The sequence below is a fragment of the Orcinus orca genome, chromosome 1, assembly GCF_937001465.1.
Source record: "Orcinus orca chromosome 1, mOrcOrc1.1, whole genome shotgun sequence".
Lineage (NCBI taxonomy): Eukaryota > Metazoa > Chordata > Mammalia > Artiodactyla > Delphinidae > Orcinus > Orcinus orca.
Window position 1 is genome coordinate 111,337,834 of NC_064559.1, and position 25,139 is coordinate 111,362,972.

Below are 25,139 nucleotides of genomic sequence, written 5' to 3' on the forward strand. Positions count from 1 at the left end.
TTCAGTGACAGGACAGCAGTCCTGTTTTGCTGTAATGCCTTTATCATTTTTTTTATTGTTATTGTTCAGACTTTGTGTTACCATCTGAAAATCTTGTCCATTCTCAGTGATGTTAAACATCCATCCAGTCATAGTTTGGTTACAAATTTCTCCTGGACAACCAAAGCTTACAGTGGGTCTGTTCCCATTCCCTGGCACACCCATGCAAGAAGACGTTTTTAAGACTTGAAGAGTCTCTTTCAAAGCCTCCTGTCTGAGCTGGCCACTCCCCTGGAGCTGCCTCTGAGTCACTGTTCCCCATTGTCTCTCTCAATTAGAATGGGATATTTTATAGCTCTTGCTGGGAAGTAGATTTTCTGGACTGCTTAGCATGGCATTTAAATGCTAGTTACATGCCTCAGGTAGGAAAGCTGTGAGGTAATGAAGAAAAAGAGGTGAGCTGAAAAATGAAGTGTAAGGATGACTCATAGTGATTGTTACTGTCAGCAGAGCACTTTACTGTTTACAAAATGATTCCACATGTGATATCTCATTTAACTTCACCATCACCCCATGAGACAGGAATTTAACCTTCTTTTTACAATGAGGAAACTGAGGCTGGGTTTGCTGACACATCTCACCTAAGGTCACCCATGTAGCCCACGGTGGAGCCAGGAATTGGAGTAACTCTTCAGATAAGAAACCCAGCCCTGCTCTGTCCATCTGTCATGTCCTGTAGACAGCAGCAAACTACCCCAGACAGCAGAGATGTTTTCGTGTAGCCTCACTCAATCAAACTTCGAGTGTATGAGATGTGTTTAACTGCAAATGAACACACCTCTTTTATTTAGCATATTTCTAGGTCTCTTCCCTCATTGCCTTTTCTTATATTTCTTTTTTTTTTTTAATTTATTTTTGGCTGCACTGGGTCTTCGTTGCTGCGCGCGGGCTTTCTCTAGTTGCGGCGAGCAGGGGCTACTCTTCCTTGCAGTGCACGGGCTTCTCATTGTGGTGGCTTCTCTTGTTGCGGAGCACAGGCTCTACGTGCGTGGGCTTCAGTAGTTGTGGCATGCCGGCTCAGTAGCTGTGGCTCACAGGCTTCAGTAGTTGTGGCTCACGGGCTCTAGAGCACAGGCTCAGTAGCTGTGGTGCACGGGCTTAGTTGCTCCGCGGCATGTGGGATCTTCCCAGACCAGGGCTCGAACCCGTCCCCTGCATTGGCAGGTGGATTCTTAACCACTGCGCCACCAGGGAGCCCCCTCATTGCCTTTTGATGGTGCTTAGGTAAAACAATTCCAGTGTTCTTCCAAAATGAATATAATGAGAGGAGAACAGTAAAATTTTAACCAAATATTTGAGGGTCTCCTGTGTAAGAAAAAACTTGATGCTTACTCAAGAAATATATCATGTTTGAGTAGCAAAGCTATAGGCTACTGAGGATTAGATATCAACATAGGGTACCAAAACAAGAGCCGTCATCATTGTCAAAGCGGGAGATGCATCTTAGGCTGGGACAGAGCCATGGAGATTTCGTGGGGAAGGAACACGAGCCAGCCCCAGGTGTGGAGTCCTCAACTTCCCTAAAGACGAGTCACCAGGAGTGCTTGTTAAAAGTACGGATTCCTGGACGTAATCCTGAATGGGAATGCCAGGGAAAAGGCCTGGTAAACTAAGTATCTAACCTGTGCTCCAGGTGATCCTTATCGTGGGGAAGGCAGGGAGCATGGGAAGCCTGAGTCAGCTCCAGAGGCTGAGACAGTTCAGCTGCGGAGAATTTCTGTGAGCTGTGAGAGGGGAGGGAAAGGGCAGAGAATGTGCTGAAAGGGATTGACGGAAGTGAGACTTATAAATTAAGACAAATACCAAAAGAAGACTTAACTCCAAAATACGGGCAGGGACAGCAAGAAGTCGGCAGGCTGCAGGACAGATGGAGGGCAGGAAGGCTCCAGGAGAGACGGAATCCTGGCTCACGCTTGCTCCTGAGATGGGAGGAGGTGCACACAGTGCATCTGGGGGGAGCCTAACTTCAGGGACATCACTTGCTGAGGCAGCGCTCACTTCTGCCTGCAAGCCCATCCTGGGAGCCACAGACCATCCTTGTCCTCCTGTTTTCAGCTGAGGGTCAGGCGGGGCAGCAAAGTGACCTAAGTTGCTAAATAAACACGTCTTTGCTCAATACCTGAATTCCCTTTTCTTTTTCACCCAGCTACATCTATGACCAAGCCCTAGGAGACCTCAGGGGAATTCTGTCCCAAAGAAAGCCTTTAGCAGCCATGGTGAAGGTAGAAAGGTTCTCGGTCTAGGGGAAATCTGGGTTCAAAGCCTAGTTTCACAAGGACCTCACAGTGCAAAACCACATCTGTGGTCCTTGATTTCTTCTTCAACTAAATGATAACAACACCTAACATGTATATAGTACTCACTACATGCCCAGCATTGTTCTGTATATTTTTATATGTTTTAATCCATTTAATTCTCACCAGGTAAGGAAGGTTCTGTTATTGTCCCAGCTTTACAGATGAGTAAACTGAAGCACAGAGGTTAAATCGCTTGCCCAAACAAGTAAATGAAAGAGGCAAGATTTGAACTCAGGCAGTTTGGCTGCAGAAGCTGAGCCCTTAACCACTATCCCTTACCTCCTCTCTAAGAAGGATGATGTCTGGTTAAAACAAAAAGAACAGATGTGTGTATATGTGAATGTGCCCTGTGTTTGGGGGGAGGTAATTGACTTCAGTGAGATGAGAGATTTGTTGCTGAATGGTACCAAAGTAGATGCTAAGACAGAAGATGATTTCTGAGCTAGAGTGGGGTAGGAAGTCATGAAGCAAGACTGATTCCACCCCCCTGATGGAGAAAGCCCAGAGGAGTAAAGAAGATCCATATGGGTGGAGACTGGGAGAAAGGGAATTTGGGGTGAAAACGCTTAGCACCCAATGGGTTCATTCATCCAATTCCACAGATGTTCAGTGAGTGCCTGGTGTATGTCAGGCCCCATTACAGACAAAGGAGGCACAGTAGTGGGTGAGCAGACATCCTCCCTGCCTTCGTGGAGCTTAGAGTCTAGCAGGTGAGATGGACAAAAAAGAAAGCCAACAAATGAATTAAACAATTAGAAAAGTGATGAGCCATAGGAAGGGAAAATCTGGAGGACAGCAAATGGGTGGCTATTTTAGCCAGGGTGATAGGAATGTCAGTCTGAGGAGGGATCATCTCAGCTAAGTCCTGAAAGAGCTGGGTGGGTGCAAGAAAGTGGCAGGCCAGCATCATTAGAAAAGAGGTAATGAGGAAGAGGTGACAGAGGTGAGGGCGGCAGATGGGCAGCGCCCTCGAGGCCACCAGAAGGAGATGGGAGTGCAGTGCAGTGGGGGGGACATTGCCAGACTCTAAGCAGGAAACAGACAGTATCCAATTTCTGTTTTAGGACAAAACGTCTGACTGACTGTGAGGAGAATGGCTTGCAGGAACCCGGTTAAGAGGGCGTTGCTGTCATCAAGGCAGGAGTGGATGGTAGCCCGACAGGTGGTGTCCGTGGAGATGAAAAGAAGAAGTGTGATTTGAAATGTATGTTAGAGGCAGAATTGACAGGTGCTCATAACTTTGTTCCCACCACCATCGAAGCAGTAGGATTTAGACCTCCATCGGATAAAGCATAAATCCAGAGGAAGAGGGCAAGAAGGACCATGTACTTCCACAGCGCGTACCGGTGGGAAGGACAGACGGACACAAAGAGATGCTCTGTCTTGGAATCAGTAGTCCCTGAGCTGCTCTCCAGGTACACACGACTCTGAAAGGTGGATGCGAGAGCCGGAATCTCTCAAGCGCTTTCGAACGAACCCAAACTTAGGGCAGTGATCCAAACAGGAACAGGAGGTGTTCTGTGGAGGGCGCAGCACAATCCCCACGCTTGGCACTCACAGTCAGACAGGCAGCGCGGTGACTCATGGTGTTCTGAGACAGGACACTGTGCCGAGCAGCGAACAGACTCACAGAGCTGGGGAGAGGAGATGGCCAAAGGGACAACACAGCTGTCTGAGAGCAGAAACACAGGGCACAAGCACACGGGGGCCCGGAGGGGGAAGGGAACTCGAGTCAGGGAAGTCCAGGTGGCATCTCAGTGTCTGTGGCCATGGACTAATAGCCAGGGACAGGGGCTGCTGGAGATGGAGTAAAACTGCTGGTGGACTTCGAATTTTTGGTACTCTGTTTCATTTTTAATAGACTTTTCCTTTTAAGCAAAACCAGTAGTGTCCTAGTAACTTATTCTGCTAGCTTCCTAATCTTACTCCTTTGTTTATTTATTTAGTACAAGGTTACTGACACAATACTCTAGACCAGGGCTTCTCAAACTCTCATGTGCTCATGAATCACCTGGGCATTGGTTAAAATGCAGAGTCTGGTTCAGTAGGCCTGGGGTGTGGCCTGAGATTCTGCATTTTTCATTAGTTCTCTGGTGATGCTGCTGCTGCTGGTCCTTGAATGACACGTTGAATAGGGAGGCTCTAACCCAATAACTCTTTGGTCCATTTCTCACCCCACTTTGACTTTAAAGTAAAATGAGATCATTCACTATTTATTACAGTTCCTACTATAGACAAGACAATTGGTTAAGGGTTGAGAGAGATAGAAAAATAAATGTGATACAATGTTACCTTTAAGGAAATTACAGTCTGGTTGGGTGGAGAGATGGGTACTAACACATGGGAATTATAATGCATTGCCCCACTTCATCCTCACTACACCCTGAAAGAGGAGTTGTCTCTATCTTACAGAGAAGGAAAACCAAGCTAGGAAAAGTTAAGTCGATTTTTCAAGCTCACAGAGCCACTGAAAAGTTGGATTTTGATCTAAATTTGGATCTGTCTGGTCCCAAAGTTCAAATTCTTTCCATCAAGCCATACTGAGAATGTAGATCAATGTATAAATACCCAAAACACTGGGCACTAAGTGATGCATGCAAGACGAGAAGTCCAAACAGCTTGCCAGAGGAGTTCAGCAGGTGGGTGGTAAGTGACAGAGATGTGAAACTATAGTATATTGACTCAATTTGACTGGTTTCCCAGAAAACAGCAGTAATGAGGACCTCATGTTGAAAATGTATTTTTTAATGTTCCAGAAAAGAGACCAGTATCCTTGTTCGTTCATAAATTCTCCTTTTATGGCCTGCAGTTCTAAAGTCCAGGAAGTCACTTGCCCAACCAAAAGCAGTTGGCATCTCACGGCTCCAGATGCCATTCATTAGACATTTGTCTGCAACCACCCAGAATGAGGCCTGCCCATTCCAGGAGCAGTCTTCTATTACAGGTCTTCCTCAGTCTGAACAGAGAGCAGAGCTCAGCCTGGAAACCCAGGATGTAAGCATGCTTATTACCCGGTGCTATTTGGCTACATCTGCAGCCCGTCACAGAGAGGTTTTCTTCCATTGCCAACATCACTTGTCAGGGCCTCTGGCGCTAAGTGTTGCCCCTCCCACTTTACCCACACAGATGGCTCCCTCTCAGCTCCTGCCAGCTCCTGCCTGGATTGACCACTAATGAGGAGTCCCTGTGGCAGCATGTCTGGGACTCAGAAATGACTCCGCTTTCTCTGCCGCTGAGTCATTGTTATTGGGACGGACGGGAAGACCAAAACCTATGAAAGCGCGTGTCTCGGTGGTGAGGGCCACTCCCTACACTGCCACACTCAGGGCTCCACCTGAGCCCAGTGTTCCTGGATGGTGGCAAAAAAATGTTCCTTTTCTTATTTGGGACAGAAAGGACAAAGAGAATCAAGACGGTCTGTCATCAAATACCAAAATACTAAAATACCTGGAAGTCCGCCCCCCCTACCCAGACCTACGAGAAGGCTTTAGTCACATTCTCTATTTACTCAGCACTAATGTAGGCTTTCTGTTTCCTTCACAGAATGCAGTAAACTGAAGCACATTAACTAAGGAGATGATCCCTGTAAACACTCCCAGACAGGCATCACTTCCCAAACACACAGAGCAGCTTCCTCTCGGGACCTGTCACTGTTGCTGATCTCATTCACTTCTGGGGACAGAAACCACAACAGTTCACAGATGCCAAGGGCAGCTTGTGTAGGGTGTTCCCACAAACTGGGTCACCCTTGGCCCCAAGTATGGGCCTCACAGAGCTGTTCCGTTACAGTCATACACAGCCCCGGGCACCAACAGCGTGTTTTGTCATGAGAGGGACCTGAACACACCAGCATTTCTTTTGCCAAACATCATGGAGACAGTTTTTGGAATCACTGAAATCCCATTTTAGTCTACCAGCTGCTGACTACAGGGGCAGCATTCAGTGTCCAAGGATGACACTTTAATACAAATTGAGCCCCTTCCATAATGAAACGAGCTGGGTTTTAGGGGTGATTTGTTTAAAAGCCACATCATAAATCAGCTGTCCATTCTTCTTTCTTCCAGGCCTGGAAGGCTCACCTTCGCACTGAATTAGTCGCATCTGAAACCTGACCTCCCAGTCCCAGAGCCTGCTGGAAACATGTGCTCAATGACTTCCAGTCAAGGCGGCAAGAACTTAAATTGTTCCACATTTGTAAAGATGGGCCAGGAATCCACGGGATGACTCCCATTGACCTGGGTGCTCAGCATACTGATCAAATAAAGAGGACAGAGACAGGTTTGCAACGACCGGATGTGGGGGAACATTTACCAACACTGGCAGGCCAAGCCTGGACAACACCAACTCATGTTCTTAACCAGAGAGTCTCAGCCTAAAGAAAAGCCCAGAAACATTACATTAATTGCCAATAACAGCTTGGCTGGCTAGGGGGTGGGGATGGAGGTAAGTGGAAGTGAAGAGTGGTGGGAGGGAAGGTGTGCAGGACCACCTGCCATGGAGAGAGGAGGGAGCTGGGCCTCTGGGGCTCCTTCCAGTTTCTTGGTTTCTGATGCTAAAAAGAGAAATTTGATTGCTGGGGAAAAGTAGCTTTGGAGCTCACTGGGACAGGGCCTAGGAGCTGACGCTCTAAGTCGGCCTTGATGAGAAGCTCTGGTGGGCCAGGCATGGGGCTAACCACTGCAGACATGAAGATAAGGAAGACAAGCTCCCTGCTCAAGGAGCTAGGCTTCTGCAGTGGGAGACAAATGTGGAAATAGATTTGATGGTTTAATATGATGAACAGCTACCACAGGCCTGTGCTAGGGATATAATCAGGGACAAGATATACAGCCCAACCGTCCAGATGCCACAGTCTAGCGGGGGAGACAGATATGAAAGCAGTGTGATAGGGAATATGAGGAGGTGCCAAGGGGGCCCATGGGAGGGCCACCCGGACGTGTGCGCTCAGGAACATCTTCCCAGAGGAGAGGGTGTTCAGTCAAAACCCGGAAAGAGCAGGAGTTCACTACACAGGGCTGGGGGGCAAGGAAGGGGCACAGAGGAGGGACATGCACTGCTGTTGCAGTGGGACTGGATATGCAAAATCTCATGTGAGAGGAGGCACAGCACACTTATGAAACTAAGGGGAACACAGTCAGACTGAGTATAAAATGCAGGGGAAAGGGGAGAGAGAAAGCTGGGCAGCAGGCAGGCCTCCACATACAGCACACAACAGGAGCTTAATAGAGGCACGCGGAAGGGCTGTGGTACACAGAGCAGGGAGCTGTGGAATTTGCTGAGAATGGCTGGAGAAGGCTTTGCCAAAAAAAAAAAAAAAAAGTCTCTTAAACAGTGACTAGGCATTTACCAGAAGAAATGAGAAGATTGCTCCAGGCAGAGGAAGCCATGCTGCCCTCTGAAAATTAACCCTATCCTCTCCCCCAATCCTAGGTGGGGCCCAAGATGAACAACACACCACGTACCAAATTCTGTCCTGTAGGTTCACATCAAGGGCAAGGTTATGAAGCCCCAAGCTCCAGAAAAAGTGGGGGAAACTGACAATAAGTAATAGTAACTTACATAGGCCAGGGTCCTTGAGCACAGGGACCCTCCTGATGAGGAGACACTACATTTCCAAAATCAGAAACATAGCTCAGCCAGCTGGAGAAACTTCAGGGGGAACCAGGGAAATGATCACCTCTTTGGGGAGGTTCCTATAAGAAGTTATCGCCCTATTAATTATATAAAAATACACTCAAAACAAGGATCCTCAGAAATGATGCCAATTTAAAAGGCGACACTTACTATGTGCCAGGCACTGTGCTGACGTTCCACAGGCACCATCGCATTTAATCCTCTAATCAGCCCAATGCAATGTAAGTGTTCCCATTACTTTACAGATGAGAAATCTATAGTTAAATATCCGGCCTGTTGGTAAATGACAGCTGGTGACAGGACTAGAACCCTCCGTGCCACATTCCCCACCACTCTGGCCCACTGCTCCCCACAGACAGGTCACAGCATCAGTAAACTATGTGCCCCCAACGCCACCAGAGGAAATAACACGGAGGCCAGCAGAAGAAAGATTATTTCACAAATGTGTGTGTACCAAACACACTGCTGTGGGGTTTAGCTGAAGTTAAAGTCTTGTTACCTTCCCAGGCAATGACTGGAAGCCAACTCTTCTCAACTTAGTGAAGCTGAGGCCGCCTCGTCCACAAGGCATCAGGACTGTCTCACATACGAGACCCCTTCACGCACCTTTTCTTGTGTGATGTCCATTTCACAGGTGGGAAATCAAGATGCAGAGCTGCTGAGTACCTTTTCCAGGGTCTCACTGCTATTAAAGTGTTTGAGCCAGGACTCAAACCAGGTTCTATTTGATCTCAGGAACAAAGTCTTTCCATAACACCCACCACAGCAGAGCAGAGCAGAAGGAAACAGTGATGCTCCCTGGAGGAGATACTTCGTCGTAGGCTTCGTCGTAGCCAGGGAAAGAAAGCTAAGGACAGACTATCCAAGACCTCTCACAAAGAGAAAAGTGTACTTTACAAGGACACTGACATATCTGTTCTGCCAAACACAGGTTCTTCTGCAAAAGAAACAAAGAAAAATACAAAGACAGTTATCAGTGCCAAAAGAGAGAGAAAAGGAACATCTACAGATGGATACAATCCTTGCTCTTCCAGCCAAACTCATGGTTACACTTTCTGCTCTCAGACGCCATGGTCAGAAAGGAACTCTTACGCAGAGGATTCTTTATAATATAAGACAACATGCATAAAGTGTAGGGGGGATGAGCCCCAAGGGGCCTGGGGTAGACACGCAAGATAACTGGCTTGGGGAGGGGAGGTCTGCAGAAGAAAGAGCCCATCTGTGTAGACTTGTACTGATGAAAGTTTCATTGTATCTCATGGCCAAACGTATAGACCCTCAAACTGCCTGCGATCTTGTTTAGCGTGCTGAAAGGTGACGTCAGAGAAACAGCACTGGACAGAAAGGAGACCTGGGTTCAAGTCCTGGTCCTGCTGCCATTTCAGGAAAGTCACAGAAGCTCCTCTGCTCATATTTTGTCTGTAACATGAAGAAATTGGACTAGGTGACCACAGAGGTGCAGCCCACCTGAAAGAGTAGCCCACCGAACCAGGACCATGAGAAGGTACTACTAAAGGGGTTGGAGCCTGAAGATCAATTCTGTCCACACCACAGTCTTGCTTAAGACCACCCTGCAGTCCAATCACAAGCCCTGACACCAGGCTCACACAACGCTGAAACTGCCACTCTTGTTATTTCTGCACCCACAAGCTTTTGCCCACACTTTATCCCTTCCTCCTACTGCCAGCCTCCTAGGCCAACAGGGGTCAGGCACTTGGAGAAGCCAAAAGATGAAGAGCCCCCAACCTCAAAACGAAGATGCCCCCAGAAGGCAGAGAACTCGCCCTAGGTCTGAGACAATCTGTGTAGCCATGGAGAGCAGTGGGATCCAGGTGAACCAGGACTGTCTCTTACAAGCTGTGTGATCTAAGGGATTTCACGGCTCTGAGCCTGTTTCCTGACATGTCAAATAATGATGATGATAATGTGACCTGATGACAAACAGCCTATCTCAGAGCGTCACTGTGATTATCAAATTACATACAAAACTCCAAGGCTCCATCAATAAGCAGTTGCCATTCCCGGGGCGCACCCATGGGCAATGACCAGGAGTCTAGGAGCAAGGCTGGGGCTACTATATGTGTGAAGCTCAGTACACACTCAGGCAACCCTTTGCCTACAAAATCGTCCCAAATTGCTACATGCTTGGTGAGAGGAAGAGGAATCACTCCCTTCAGGTGGCAAGAAATATGAAGTAGGAACATGGGAGAGGGTCCAGCCACTTGGGCCAGACTTGGGAACCCACCAGTCACCACCCAGAAGTATGAGCCCCCTGGGGCAATAGAGAGGGGGGTTTGAAGAGGTGTCTCTTTCCTGACTGAACCAACTTCCACAGAAAGTGAGTAAGAACGGTCCCCAAGAGAAGGCTATAGCTGCCTGGGGCAGGGCTCATTTCTTGTGCCACTGCTGGACCCTCAGCACCCAGCACGGAGCTGGCACATTGCGGGCACTGACTAAATATTTGTCAACTGATGAATGATTACAAATGGAGAGGCTGATGGAACAGAAATCCCAGTGAGCAAACTAAGTAGGGGGCTGAGGACCTAATAGGGCTGGATTGGCCTCCAGACTAGGGATGCCCCAGAGGGTGGGGTGACCTGGAGAACTAAGAAAAGCACTTGGAAAAGCCAGACCAGAGAGAGGGGCAGTCTGTGAGTCACCTGTGCTTCAAACCCAGGACCTGTCTGAGGAGGGAGCTGAGGAATGTAAGACCGTGAGTCAGTGGGTTACCCATGCTGCTACCTTCTGAGACACGACCTGACCCCCTGTGGGCCTGCCTCATGTGTGAGGGGACGTGGGCGTGTGTGTGTGAGGCTGTGTGTTTATATTTATACCCACACGCTCAGCAGACACCACCATCCAAGATGAGTCAAGATTTCTCTCACGTTTTATTTAAGCTATGTCACTGGGCTATAGTGTCAGTGACTCACTGCTTACTTGTCCTCTCCCAGGAGAAATGCCTTCCAAGAGAGGGGAAGCTCGGCATGCCTCATGGTGTGGCAGGGGCCATGCGATCTGCTTACGAGCCAGGTTCTGTCTTCAGGAGCCATGTGTCTCCAGGCTCCCTGTGAGCACCCCGATGAAATCGGGCCCTGGCCCAAGGCTGAGCACTAGTGCTTACCCCAAGCCCCACCAGGGACTTTCCCTGTCCTCCAAAAGCCCTCCTTCATCTGCCCCTCTTCTCCTCCTGCTGTCACCTGCTTCTGCATCAGCTCCTACAGGATAACTACAAAAAAGGCAGCTCCCTCCCTGTCTATTGTAATTTATGATTAGAAAACTCTTGAAGACCCCGAAAGCCTTCCCAATTCCCCTCCCCGACCCTGCTAAAAGAATTTCTAGTAAATCATTCTTCTTGCCACTAAAATCATGCCTGATATTATTACCAGATTAATCTTCCTCAGATGTAGCTCATTGCTCAAAAACTCCCATCTCATACCAAATTCAGTAAAAATGTCTTCTTCCTAACACTGTAGAGTTTGTTGCCAGCCACATGTAGGGTAAGAGGGAGTAGCTCCTGGCAGCCATGTCTGTACCATGTGGCCCTGGTCACAGCTGAGTGTCCAGGGGTGAGCCCCTGACCTAACCTGGGCCAGTCTGAACCTCTTCCTGGGAAATTCTGAATAGATGTGGTCCAAAGCTTCATTCAGTCTCTGTCTAGGCTAAAGGCTTAAACAAATAAGTTGTAAAGACTCAGGAGTGGTGGGGAGCCATTTTTCCCATAACATGACCAGGAAAGCTTAGAAAGCAGGTCCACAGTGAGGGCAGGATGAGGCTGAAATGCACACAGAAGCAGAGGTGGGAGGAAAATGCATTGCCCAGGTCCCTTATACTTCCCAGTTCCCAGGGCCCAGTACCACCCAAGAAGTACTTTCTCCAGTTTTAATATATAAACATGAAAACTGATGATGAAATAGTTAAATGTCCATTTACAATTGAAAATTTAACTAGAAAAATATTTAGAACACAGCATATACAAAATAATATATTTTAGAAATTTTTTCCACACTCACAAAAAGGAAGGAAGGAAGGATAACAGGAAGGAAGAAAGAAAAGAAAAGCAATTTATAGCAACAGAAATGTTATGTTTTTTATTCTTCTTATAGGTGATTATTATCATAACTAAAAATGATCTTCAAAGGGCTTATTTACAATTACATGCATCACTTGCAAGAGGGAAGCCCTATTTCCAGCAAGAATCACTTAATCTATATTAAATTTATCTGCCTTTTTTCCCCCATAGTTTCTATCTAAAGAACTCCAAAACATCTCAAAAGGGCATTAATTAAGATTGTTTCAGGCTGGCCCTTAACCAAACATTACCCTATCATTCAAAACAAAGTAATTGAGAGAGTTCCCTGTAATATGAAAGCTTTGGTATGGCCTCAAATACAAGGTTGCTCCCATTTGGATAAATCCTCACTTATATTCACACGTGTATATATTACTTTACCTTGTTGCAACTTTACAGGCACCATTTGATCTTTATTCTATAGATAGGGTGACTAAGTTACTCAGGGGATAAATACGACCACACAGTACAAAGCAGAGATAGTTTTCAGAAGTCAGAGTATTCTGACTTCTTCTACTCCAGCTGAAGGGAATGGGCTGTGTATCTAAGTGCGGGGAGGGGCCTTCTCTCACCCCTCTAAATCACGCCACTTGGGCAATCACGTACTAATCTGATGGCTGGTCCTGAGCACATCCACCTCACATGAAGAAGAAAGAAGCTTGCTGGTAAAGCTGGTAAGTTGCCTCGAAAGCAACACAAACTACTCAACAAACTCAATCTAATTTTAGTGAGCACTGACTATGAGTCAAGGGTTCTACTTCATTTTATCATCAGAATTTCCTGTATCAGGTAGGCATGAACCACACATGAATAACAGGCTTGAAATATCAGAGAGTCTGGAAATCTGGGCCTTGGGAAGGAGCCAGGGTAACACAGAGTGGAGAGTGATGACAGTACACATCTTCCCACCATGACTCCTCGTAGGAAAGGCAGGAATTGGTAGGTATATTAAGGGACTAACTAGATTTAGCCCTACCTGGAAACCTTAATGTGGCTCATAATTTTTTCTTTAATTGAAATTTACATATTTTTTAAAATTATTAATTGCCTCAGACCATGTAGGTCTGAGTTTGGGGTCAGAAATCCCAGTGAGCAAACTAAGTAGGGGGCCCAAAACTCTTTTACTATATAGACAAATAAGCTCCCAGCCAAGGCGAGAGGATCTATGGAAGAATCCATGGTCTGCCTGTTCCTCTCTCTCTCTCTGTTTTTGGTTCCCAGGTGTGCAACCCTAGAAGGAAAAGGAAGTGGGGGTAGGCAGAGAAGGGAAGGAAGGAGGAAGCGCTTTTATAAGAGCAGTAAGAATAGCTAGCATTATTAAGCACTCACTATAGGCCAGTCAGAGCTAGTGCTTTACAAAAGTTACCTCATATAATCCTCACAAACAGCCTAAAAGGTGGGCATTATCTTCAAACTTCCACAAAGGAGGAAGCTGAGGTCCAGGGTTACTCAGCTAGTAAGTGGCAGAGTCACTAAGTTCAGAGCTTGGGCCCTTTAATCCCCAATTATACTGACTCCGAAGGACCCATCCGGGTATTGGCTCTCAGCTGAGTTATGGCCAAATCACATGGCCCGCATCCATTAGCCAATCTAAAATTCTGACCAGGTACTGGGGAAGTAATACGAGTCACTGTGACTTGGGACAGAGAAAGCCCATCACCACCCCAGACTAAAGGCCCAGGGACTCAGACCCAAGCAACTTTCCTGCCAGCCTTTTGTCAACCACACTCTGGTCAGGCACCAAGCTTGGCAGTCTCTCCTCCAGCCAGGATCCTGGAATCTTGAGCTCTCAGGAAGGTCCCAAAAGGAAAAGGAGCTGTCAACCAGGTGACTGTTCCAAAAGCCCTGGCCTCAAAGTGAATGTGTTCAATCACTCTTGAAAGGTCAGAAACCAAAGAGACAGGGTTCCTCATCCTCCTATTCCTAGAGGCCCCCAAACGTCCCCAGCAAACAGGAACCACTGCACTGAAGCATCTTGTTTTGATCACGCTGAAAATATCCACTGTCAAGGCCCAGACCCTGTGGAGACTACATGGAGCATTCTCAACTCTGCAGGCAGAACACAGAGTACCGTGTGGAGAGCCCACCCACTGCACTCGAGGGTACGACGGCCAAGAATGCTTTCACAGTGGTGCTTTGCACCCGATTCCATCTGGAATGCATGGACTCTGTCCCCTTCATCTTTAATAGGGCTGCTTGGAGGGGCCAGGATCCCAGTATTTGCAGCTAGTTCTGTCTTCATCCTCCACTGATTCTGCCTCCACCCCAAGTTCTTGAACACAATTTTGCAACTCTGCATTCAGAAGTCCCTCTTCTCTCCCTCTCTTCTCATCCCACTCCTGAGAGTATAGCATGCCTCAACTCCAGACCCTGAACACCCTGCCTCCCCGCCCCCAGGCTGGCCTCACCACCTATGACCTTCCTCCATCATGTCGGGGTGAAGGTAAACTGATTCCTCCTCTTCTCAGAACTGCCTCCACGATGCTTCCTGCCCCCCCAATATGAGGACCAAACATCTAGATGCTTGGAAACAAGCATCTGGTTAACTGGCTGGGGGGGGGGGGGGTTGGTTTTTTACTTTTCATCCAGATGTTGGTATCGTGTAGACCCTGCCTAGAAGTCCTGCAGCCACAGCTAGAAGCTGTGTTTTCTATTATGATTTGGAATTAGTCACAACAACTAGAAGAAGTGAGACATTGTTTGTCTTTTCCAGCACCACGCCCAAGAGCAAGACCTGGGGGCTTAATCTGCTCAAAGAAATTTAGTTGTAGACACACCAGTCTCTTTCTATAAGGGAGAAGAAGGGGGAAAAAAGATAGATAAAAGCAAGATTCTAGAGTCTGCTTACAGTGGGATGAATGGTGGCCCCAGAGATACCAGGTCCTAATCTCTGGAACCTATGATGTTACCTCATTTGGAAAAAGTATCTTTGCAGATGTGAATAAGTTAAGGATCTTGAGATGGAGGTGTCATCTGGATTATCCAGGTGTGCCCCAAGTGCCATCACATGTAACTTTATAAAAGGGAGGTAGAGGGAGGTTTAACACATACAAAAGAGGAAAAGGCCATGTGAAGACAGAAACAGATTGGAAGGATGCAGACACAAGCCAAGGAATGCCAGTAGCCACCAGAAGCTGAAGAGGCAAGAAGCGAGCCTTTGGAGGGAGTATGGCTGACTTGGTTTTAGACTTCTGGCTTGCAGAACTGTAACAGGATAAATTTCTGTTTCTTTAATCCACCAACTTTGTGGTGATTTGTTATAGCAATCACAGGAGACTAATACACAGCTACTTACAAGAGCCACTGAATACAAGCCTGGAGATGAGGGTGAAAGAAGGGACAAGTGGAACTAATAGGCTGTAAGATTTCTACACATGGGAGGGAGGTTCATTGCTGACTGATGTTTGCATCCATCCAGGGTCCATTCAGATTAAAGAATTACTACACAGCAGAAGGAGAATGTCTCCTGTGTCTCCAGCAGTAGCATTAGGGAGGGATCTAGGTGAGGCAGGGGCTCTTACCTGGCGTCCTGCCAGTGGGTCGAGGAGTACTTAAGACCTGCTTTGGCTCAGCCAGCCCTCCTCCCTGTGAGCTCCTAAGAGATGGGAGCACAACAAAAAATAACAAGTACAAGACCAATATACCTCTCTAAACATCTAACTGGCTTTGGGTCTAAAAGTCCACTGCAGAGCTTCCTGGTAAGCTGGGATGACACATGTGTCCCAGTTGAATGGCTGAAGGGTCTTACCACTTTCAGGTCACTTGTAGAAGACCAAAGAGATGAGTTCCCACAAACCTGTGTGGGTTGGTAAACTTTCAGCCCATTGTCCTTTAAAGCCCACCCACTAGTAAATATGGCTCTATGTCTTGGATTGTGACTAATCTAACTAATAACTCATCCTCCCTGTTGAACACAAAACGGGAAGTAGGAATAGAGCTAAGCTCATCCCTGTCTTACAAATAGGAACAGTTTGGGAACCACAACCTTCCCAAGACTGTTGACTGAAATCTCTATTTTGGGAAGTGGATGATGAGAGTGAATCACATCTTCTGCCCATTTCAGCTTCCTTCTCTCATCTCCACCAAGAGAAAGAGATATTGAGCCAGCTTTCCCTGGGTATCTACCTCGTGTCATGCACTGTTTTAATCACTGGGGATAGAGCATTAACAGGACAGACACAGTGCCTGCCTCCATGAAGGACCATAAATTCCCTCCTAGGCCCTGCTAAGATGTCAAACTCTGAAACACAGTCTAAGGAAGTCCACCCCAAGCTTAGTCCCCTCAGTCACACTTTCCACCCAGTGCCATGCTGGTCTGAGAACCCAAGAACTACAATTCTTGAAAGAACTATGTCTTAAGATTTTTTTTTTGAAGTGTGAGAATCAAATAAAATTAACTTATTTGAAGAGCATGAAATGCTGTAAAATTACAAGGCATTTTCAATTGTAATCAATAGCCCATTAGGTCAGAGGATCAGAAAATAGTGCTGCTGAGGTCAAAACTCTGTGATCTCATTAACTGCATTTATTTTCATGTCACATCCTGGACTTAAACCCCAAACAACTGATTAAAACCAATAGAAATCAGCTGACTCCCATCTATCCTTTTTTAGGATTAGCCAATAGCACTAGTTTCCTTTACAGAGAATAGCATGTTATTTTTGAAACGTGAAGAAAGAACAGAAAGAAGACACTTCGCAAGGCCCAGGAAAGTTCAAGTCCATGAATTGGCAAGCCATGTATCTAGAAGCGGAGGATGAGGAGAAGGAGAAAGAGGAGGAAGAGGAGGAGGAGGAAGGGGGGGAGGAAGAGGAGGGGGAAAGAAAGAGGAAGAAGAGGAAAAGGAAGAGGAAGGGGAAGAACAAGGAGGAGGAGGAGGAGGCAAATATGCAAATCTTTGCTATGACGTAGAAACAGGAGCCCTGTGAGTGACATTAAAGGAGACTTTTCTCTTTATTTGATAACCATATCCATGAGCAAACACTAAAACTGAAGCTAATGGAAACCAAAACAACTGTTTCAAAATGAAGAAATTTGGGGATTAAGTCTGATTGTTTAATGCTGGTAAAAACAAGTTCATTTTGACTAATTCCACGGGAAGTGGCACCAAGCTCTCTTGTCCAGGATCTGTGGTAACCTGTGTGGCACACATCCAGAACCAAAGGTCTTTGTTCTCCTATCGCTTCAGTCCCAGCTCATCACTGACACTCCAGAAACTTCCCACTAGACCACAACACATTAGGAAGAACAACCATTGTTTGGGTCAAAATGAGTGGAAAGCACACCACAGTAGAAGAAAAACAATAATAGAGAGAAAAAGATAAAAGAAAGAAGAGGAAGTGACAGAGATAAAAACAGAGCAGGAACATGTAATTTGAAGAAGAAAGTGGAAACACACCACTTTAGTTTAGAGGTTTGGTTGAACTGAACGAACTGAAGACAAAGCCCAGTAAAATGTTCCCATCACCCTTGGCTTCAACTGGGTTAATTATGTCCTTACAGAACAGCCTGTCCCAGAGATCACTTTGGCATTTCACAATCATTTTCATTTACTCACTCATTAGTTCAATAGTTACTTATGAAACATGTGGGGCCCTGAACTTAGTCCTAAGGAGGTAGAAAGGTGAGCATACACCTGAAGCTAGAATCTGGTAGAGGCATGACACATAACTGTAAATGTACAAATACTAGTGTGACCTCTACCTGGAAGAGTAGACCTTGATAGCATGCATTTTTAAAATTAAACTTTTCATTTTATAATATTTTTCGATTTACAGAAAAACTGTGAATAGAGCACAGAGTTCCAACACCACACACCCAAGTTTCCCATTTTTAACATCTTACACTTGTATGGCACATTTGTCACAATTAATGAACCAATATTGGTTAATTATTATTAACAAAAGTCTGTACTTTACTGAGATTTCCTTAGTTTTTAACCTAATGTCTTCTCTGTTCCAGGATCCCATCTAGGATACCACAGTGCGTTTAGTCATCATGTCTCCTTAGGTTCCTTGTGACTGTGACAGGTGATAGCATTAATTTTTTTTTTTTTTTTTTTTTTTTTGCGGTACGCGGGCCTCTCACTGTCGTGGCCTCTCCCATTGCGGAGCACAGGCTCCGGACGCGCAGGCTCAGCGGCCATGGCTCACGGGCCCAGCCGCTCCGCGGCATGTGGGATCTTCCCAGACTGGGGCACGAACCCACGTCCCCTGCATCGGCAGGCGGACTCTCAACCACTGCGCCACCAGGGAAGCCAGATAGCATTCATTTTTAAGGCAACTTTCTTTTTTTTCTTAGACTGTCTCTCCCAACAGGCTTAGTGGACTGGTCATTTCTCTGCCCCTAGATGAAATCTTGAGCTGGTCCCAAAACTTCTTCAGTCTCTCTCAGATAATATGTCCTATTCAAATACAAAATTATTATGTCCAGTATAGTGTAATAATTGGCCAAAATTGGGGGGTGCAGGAGTCAGTAGAGGAATAAACAGAGAAGTGAACAGAAGAGCTTGAGGACCCAGGAAAGTAGAGTATCATGGAAGCCAAGAAGGAGAGAATCCTAAGAAAGAAGGGCAATCAGATGCTGCAGAGAGGCCCTGGGAGAGGAAGAGAAGAAGAGGACTTGGCAATCAGTTCACTTGCAACCCTCAAGAAGATAGTTGTATAGAATGGCAAGCATGGAAGCCACAGTGGCACAGGTTAAAGAGTGATACCAATTTAGACTCCTCTCTTGAGAAGCTGAGTGGTAAATATAAGGAGGAAAAAAAGGTTGACACCTTAAATAGGTAGCAGCAAGTTTGAGAAAAAGCTTTGGGGTTGGGATATATGGTAGTCAGCTTCTAAAATGTTGTCAATGTCCACCCTCCTGACATCCACACCCTTGTTTAATCCCCTCGCCTTGTGTATGAGCTGGACTGGTGATTTACTTCTGACAGAAGACTGGAAAAGTGATGGGATGTCATATCTGAGATCAGGTTATGAGAGACTGTGATTTTGTCTTACTTGCACTCTTTTTTTCTCTGGCTTTTCTCAGTTTGTTCACTCTGATGAAGCAAGCTTCTACGTTATGAGCTGCCCTACAGAGAGGCCCACATGGCAAAGAACTGAGGGCAGCCTCCAGCCAACAGCCAGCAAGGAACTAAGGCCCTAAAACCAACAGCCCCTGAGGAACTGAGCGCTCTGAACAATCACATGAATGCACCTGGAAGCAGGTCCTCCTCTGACTGAGCCTTGATGTGGGCAGGAGCTCCAGCCAACACTTTGCAACCTTCGTGAGACCCTGAAGCAGAGGACTCAGCTAAGCCATGTCCCGGTGCCTGAACTACAGAACACAGTGAAATAAGAAATGTTGTTTTAAGCCACCAAATTTGGGGATAATTTGTTACACGACAATAGGTAGCTAACACAGGATGCTTATTTTTTAATAAGGGAGGCCTACACATGATTCTACTTTCAAATTTTATTACCTGAAGACAAAATGAAGATTCTAGGCACCAGACCCAAAGATATTTATTTAGGTACTGGGGATACAGCACTAACTGGAGAGCACTCTTTGGAAAAGATGGGGAAGGAAAGGTTGCATTCAGTGAAAAGGAAATACCGAGAGATGCGAGTCAGAGATATGGGTCTTGATGTCCCAGAGCAGGAGGATGGGCCAGAATCCATGAACAGGGGGAAGTGGGCCTTGAAGTTCTGACTCCTCTCTCCAAATTAGTCAGGAGGAGCAAAAATATGGGGAAAGATACATAGAAATTTTGAGATAAAAAGAAGAAAAACCCTAAATCATCTCTGAAGGAAGGATATGGAGCCATCTATGAAGGCTGAGGAAGTGGAACTATTGTTCAAGGTTTAAAGAGAAGAAGGGATCTGGAAGAAACTGACTCCTTGAGGAAGCTCTGGTGAGTCAGTAAGAATTTTTAAAATAAGAGTAAAAAGACTGAGAGGGCCAGAGAATGACTAGCGAACACAATTTGGAGGAAAATGAAGGCATACACACTGCTCAGCCTCCCCGCGCTGTGAGCCATCGGGAATGGGAAAACAGAAGCCCCTGTGAGAGCAAGTTGCAGGGGCAGTATCCAGGGGAAAGGCAAGCTTCTGTTGTGATAAGGAAGCAGGAAGAAGGCTTTAGGGAAAGGTGGAGGAGGAGTTTATTCCGATAGAACAAGGGTTCTACTGGGCTCAGTGGAAGACTCCCATAGAGGGGGAGCAGAGGGGTCGTGGGTGGGAGGGGCTGACCTGGGTAGGAAGAGAGGAGGGCAGGCCTGCCACTGGGGGAAGGAGGCAGCGCCCGAGGAGGCCAAAGGTTGAGGATGGGCCAGAAATTCCTGAAAGTAATGGGAGGACAAGCAGATACCAGTTAAGTGGATTGGCCAGCCCCCCAAATCTAGGTTAAATATTGATCCATCATCAACATCTACTGCTCCTCTAAGATCAGGTCCAAGATGAGGACCAACAGCACGAGCCCCCTAGAGTGATGCCTCTGAAAGCTGGCCTACAGTGAGGTTCAGGCCTCAGGAAAACAGGGGGACATGGCCATATTAAAAATGATTACAGTCCTATATTTAAACTTAAAAACTGCTCCATCCATTTCATACAGGAATTTGTCTGTGTCTAACTTGGTATAGAGGGAAGATCCCTGGGCTGAGAGCTGGGAGACTTAGGTCCTTGTCCCAGATCCACCCCAACAAGCTATGTGACCTTAAAAAACCATTAACCTCCCTGACACCATTTATAAAGTGAGGGGGCTGAGCCAGATGTTCCCTCAAGTCCCTTCCAGCTCCAACATTCTAAGAGCCTGAAAGCATGCAACCCTAAACCAGGTCTAGGGATCATATGGTTTAGCTCTTGGAAATTTAGCTTCAAAAAAAGAAAGAAAGAATTCCAGCCCTTATCTGTAACCTCCTGCAGACTTCTTATCCATTGACAGAATTCCCTGTGGGAAATGTTTTGAAATAGTAGACATTCCATGAAATGAAATTCTGGGGATTAATCTGTAATAAAGGCTGAAAATTTTCAGAGTGATTTTTTCCCCAAATGTATGAGAAATCTTTATTCAATTGGATGTGGGGCAGATTCTTTTCTGAAGCATCCTGATTGCATTCTCAAGGCAGGGTTTGGTAGAAAAAAGCACTTAGGCCCAGATATCTTGCCACTTACTCATAAATTTAAGGAAGATACACTGACAGCAATGGGTGAATCATGTATAGGTCATCTCATGTCTAAGATTTTCAACTATCTCCAAGTATTGCCACATGCACAGCCACATATACCTCACTACCAGAACCATGAGACAGATTGTGAAAGAACCTCAGTCACATCAGTGAAGTGAAAGTAGGACTTTCTCCTGACCCCCAGCGTCCCTGAGGAATAGTCTCTCTCACCACCACTTCTCTCACGGGAACTCCTAAGGTCATTTAGTCCCATCTTACGTTTTGGAAACTCAGGATAACCTAATGGAAATGTCCCGACTCATATCCCCAAACTTCACATGAAAGAGAGGGGATGAAAAATATGCCTGGGAACTTCTTTTGATTTCCAAATGCAGGAATTTTGATTACCGTGTCCAGGCACTTAGAGACTCTGTTTACTCTTTCACAATATATTACCAGTAAAAACAAAAACACCTTTTACAATGTTCACTGTATATTTTAAATACTTTATACCTTTTTTTCCCCAATCACTCAAAAAATATATATTGAGCATTGTGCTAAGTGCTAGGAGGAAACCCAACATCAAAGTTGTGAATTAACTACAATGAAACAAAATAAATTCTGTTATAATAGTGGTACTTTAAAAGGAGGATATAATTGATTCTGCCTCAGGGTAGGGAAGTTGAGGAAGGTAAATGATGAGTAAGAGCTAGCCAAGTGACGCATGAGATTTGAAAGATATTTGCGACAAAAGGAACAGGGGGAAAAAAAGAAATGTGAGACTACATGTGGAGTATCTGGAGACCTACTAGTAGCCTAATTGGCTAAGTAAAGGATTCAAAGCTAGAGAACAAAAGGATGGAGAGGTGATGAAGTAGTTTTGGACCAGCTTTTGAAAACTTGTAAAGGAACAGCATTCTGAGGACTTTGGCCTTCATTCTTTAGGCAACAAGGAGACAAAGATGATCATAATCATGACCATGATCAAATCTGTACTTTAGAAAGATAATGCTGATAGCAGTGAAGAGAATGGATCAGGAGGGAGAGAGAAGTCAAGATCTTTCGTAATAGCTAGGAGAGGAATGATTAAAGTAAAACATATCACATGTTACTGTCATTCTTTGTTTATGTCCCCTTCCCACCCCAGACACACAGAGACGTTCCTTGTGGACAAGCACTACGTCTTGTTCACTTTTGTATCCCAGCACACAGAAGACTGGCTGACACAGTGCAAGCATGCAAAAAACTGCCCTTCATAGGTGAATGAATGAATGCGGACTTAAAGTAGGGCAGCATCAGTGGGGATGTAGAGAAAAGGGCATATTCAAAAAATTGATCTGGGCTAGAGTCTAAAGAATTTTGTCTGAAGAAAATGGAAAAATCCAAAGTTTCCATATTGAGTGACTAATAAGGTCTCTAAGGTCTTTAAAAATATAAGAGGCCAGGCAGATTGGGCAAGATAAATGGCATTTATCTCAGTTGAGTCAGGAATATGTTGAGTTGGAGGTAACCCAAAGTCCAGTAGACAACTGGACATATGCATCAGGACCTCGGAAGAGTTAATTGGCTGATTTTTACTCATAGTCTTTCATAGAGGCAGGTGAACCAAACTATTCAAAATCTACTTTTTTGAACATGTACTGTAAACTTTATTTCCAAAGAAAAAGTAACCAAGAAAATGAAAACTGTCTTCAAAGATCCCTGACTCACCACTCCTGAAACAAAAGCAAAGATAAGACAATTTTATTGGTCAATTATGTCTCAATAATGCTGGGGAAAAAAACATTAAGTAATTTTTTTTTTTTTTTTTTTTGCGGTACGCAGGCCTCTAACTGTTGTGGCCTCTCCCGTTGCGGAGCACAGGCTCCGGACATGCAGGCTCAGCGGCCATGGCTCACGGGTCCAGCCGCTCTGCAGCACGCGGGATCTTCCCGGACCGGGGCACGAACCCGTGTCCCCTGCATCGGCAGGCGGGCTCTCAACCACTGCACCACCAGGGAAGCCCTAAGTAATTAATTTTTTAAAAAATCAAAGACAAGGGGAGCCAGGAATAATCCTTCACTCTTGGATCTCTGAAGATGTCACTGTCAAGTTCTCATATCTTCAGAATCACAATGGAAAGGTTCCCATGAGCAGCATTAGCTGTCCAAGAGTTAGTTTGATGACTTATTACAAAGCGTTAAAACAATTAATATGTTGACAGAAAATCCTAACATTCTTCCCCTTGCTTTCTTACATGCTGCCACTGAGAATTCTCAGGTAGTAACTGCTTTCTTAGAGCCATGGAACATGATGGGAATCTGAGGCCATATGGTACCTGGAAAGTTCACTGGATAAAGGGTTAGAAGAGCTGGTTTTAGTCCCTTCTGTGCCACCAATTGGCCATGTGACCTTGGGCAAGTCCCTTAACCCTTCTGAATCACAGCTTCCTCATCTGTAAAATGAGGTCAGTTTAGGTTTTCTCCATGTGTGTTTATTTTCTTAAACACTTAGCACTGACCTAGACCTAGATCCCTTAATACGTTAATCATTAGCTCCTTTCTCAATGGACTTTAAGGAGAGCAATAATTAAAGCCTAAATCACCTAGAACAGACTGTTAGAATCAGGCTTTGAGGAGGTTGCTGGTGAGGTACTAAAGGAAAATCTTGTTGGAAACTTGAAGAAAGGCGATCCTTGCATTGTTGTGGTAGAAAGTTTAGCAACACTCTCTCCCGCAGTATTGTAAAAGGTAGAAAAGGCACCTAATGTACTGGGTAACTTAGCTAAGAAGTTTTCCAGCCAGAGTGTTGAAGGTACTACCTGGTTTCCTGTTGCTGTTTATATTAAAATGTTAGAGGAGAGAGATAAGCTAAAGGAAGTACTGTTAAATCAAAAGAAGACAACACTTGCTCGTTTTGAAGATTCTGAGGCTCCCTAGATGGCAAACAATACTAAAAATAAGAAATTGCTCCCAAGCAAAGACCATATCCAAGACACTCTCAGGAAACAATGTTCTAAAGGTAAAGCCAATGGGGTAACTGTAAAATCCTTTGTTAAGACCTCAGAAAGTTAAACAGTAGTTCCTAATTAATGCTCAGAGTACATTCAGTCAGACAAAAGGCCCTCCAAAGAGTTCATTTTTACTTTTGAAAGTGACTTTTCTTTTTTTGTTTTTAAGGTTTGCCTCACAGAACATATAAATAAAATAATCGAGGTCCTAAGAAGCTTAAGGGCATTGTCCCTCAGCCATTTCAGCAGAAGCCCAAGTAGAGAAGATTTATCTCAGACTTTTAGGTGTGGGTTTGTCTAATGGAGCAAACCCCAGTGAGATTCACAGGAGGACCACAGAAGTTTTGAGAGACCAGAAATACTGCCAGCTTGACCTGAGAGTGACAGGGACAGTATAAAATGAAAAGAGGCCTCTGATCCTCCAAACTTCTACAAGCAGGAAATTGTCTGAGAAAACAACTCAGCTTCAAACACGATACCTTTCATGAATGAGGAAGGATGACTTGAAAGGTGGACTAAGAACCTAGAGAACAGAGCCAAGAACTATGGAAAGTCGCTTCCGGCAGGAGTAGGACTGAGCCCTAATCAAGGAACTTACAACATTCATCTGGCTGGATTTCAGAACTGCTATGAACCAGTGACTCCTTTGTGCTTCAGTTTCCCCCTGAAGCACAAAGGGGGAAATGTCTATATTGGTTATCCTCTGGTGTGCCACCATTGCATGTTGGATGGGTAGGGGACAGACAACCTGTTTCCTTAGTTCACAGGTCTACAGATTGAGAGGAACTATATTCATGGAGCTATATTTAAGGGACTACACTTAAGAACCTGGATCTGCTTTAGAAGATGAGATTCTGAAATTGGGTCTGATGCTGTAATGGCATGAAACTCTCGTGGACCTAGGAAGGGGAGGAGTGTATTTTGTATGTGTAGGGGCTATGAATTATTGAGGGTTAGAAGTAA